Below are 1,621 nucleotides of genomic sequence, written 5' to 3'. Positions count from 1 at the left end.
CTGAAATCTGTGTGTGAAGCGCTTTCGAAGGTCCAGCTATAGCATTACTTTTGTGTTGCTCATTTTCTGTGTCAAATGAAGTGACTACTTCATTCTTAGCACTGGCATCTGGTAATGAACTTACTGTCCTAAAATTTATTAATGAATGGATCACACATGTNACATACTCTCTTCAATTTCTTACCAAACAATAAAAGTGATGTACATGTGAATGTTAAAGAATAAGAACTTACTGTCGTGTTTGCAATGATTCGTTCAGGAATCTCATAAGCTCATAATATTGAAACCTCGAGTTATTATTGGTTTTAGTAGCAGTAGCTGCCGATCTACTGGGTATGTATGCTCGAATCTTCTTGCGAGCTTTTATATAATTATCTCACAGATACTTCCATCGAGCTTTAGCTTTCTCTGGACTGAGAAATCCTTGATAAATAATATACTTTGATTTTAAAACTTATTTACTATATGATAAGAAAAATAAAAGAAAAGTCCTTCTAGATAGTAAAATATACCTTGTAGTATATTCAAAACTTCCATCCATAATGCATTTTTGCGCAACATAGTTCTCTCCGAAGCAGGTATACAAGAATCATACAGCCCACGTTTGCTTCTAACTGCTTCGATTAATAGTTCATCCAAATTTTCTTTTCTGTCAACCATTGGATTTTTTTTCAACTGTTAAGTATAATATACATAAGTACTTCATTTATTTAATGGAACGAAGCNAACTTAAAAAGTCACATATGTATTGTCACGACATGATTTTCGTCAATATTAACGTGGTCTACTTCTTCAATATAATGTTTAAAGCAGTTATGATCAACAAAGTTTGTGTTGAAACTAAAAAGCCATCCGCAGTATTCACATTTATGCTGTATTAAAAAAAAAATGTAAGTGAAAATGTATAAGCTGCAGCAGAGTGCTAAAACTAATCCAGACATGCAAATAACAGATAATACTAATTATTAGGCATAACCTTAAAATTATCTTGTCATACTGTGCAAGCAATGTACCGAATTATGTTCAAGTATCAAATATATTATTTTTAGAAACTTTATATAGAATGTTTTAGAACTTGTTACCTTACCTGAATTTGATCCATTTTTTCTAATTTTTGTGAGTCAAATTACATTACAATACTTGGTGATCGCACGTACACACACATCACTAATACATATGCATTACCGATTTACGTGAAAAATTGGATTTGGCGTATCGGCAAAAGCGTAAAATGCGTTAAATAACTAAGCGGATATGCATATAGTAGATGAAACGATTTGATTGGCTGACGGAGTTTGGCGCAAGTTACGCTTACGCAAGTTACGCCGCATGTAAAGGCAGCCTTAGGGTACGATCTCATGCACTGTTATTTTTCGCGTAACGCGTAACGCGTAACCAATCAGAGAGATTACGTGCTTTATGTTAGTACACGTAATTTCTCTGATTGGTTACGCATTACGCGTTACGCGAAAAATAACAGTGCATGGGATCGTACCCTTAGACACAATCAATTTGACGTCTAAAAGAATTCCCATCTTATCTCAATCGTGAACTTTAATCTGTCATATCTGTTGAAATTATCCAATAGATAATTTAAATCGTTGGCGGGCGCGGTTAAAGT

General features: G+C 33.9%; 1 long non-coding RNA gene across 2 annotated transcripts; it reads right to left on the bottom strand.

The window, feature by feature from the left end:
* Positions 1–67: 67 nt before the first annotated feature.
* Positions 68–1,336, bottom strand: LOC109859759. 2 transcript variants are annotated; one of them, XR_002250744.1, is made up of 4 exons: positions 1,088–1,336; positions 513–675; positions 234–423; positions 68–128 (listed from the first exon to the last, which is right to left on the bottom strand). It is a non-coding gene; the product is annotated as an uncharacterized LOC109859759 (long non-coding RNA). The 2 variants fall into 2 exon arrangements; XR_002250745.1 differs by having other exon boundaries at positions 234–413.
* Between the last annotated feature and the right edge of the window lie 285 nt (positions 1,337–1,621).

This window comes from Pseudomyrmex gracilis, unplaced genomic scaffold, assembly GCF_002006095.1.
Source record: "Pseudomyrmex gracilis isolate BER0280 unplaced genomic scaffold, ASM200609v1 scaffold_284, whole genome shotgun sequence".
Taxonomy (NCBI): domain Eukaryota; kingdom Metazoa; phylum Arthropoda; class Insecta; order Hymenoptera; family Formicidae; genus Pseudomyrmex; species Pseudomyrmex gracilis.
This window is presented reverse-complemented; position numbering and strand designations above follow the sequence as displayed.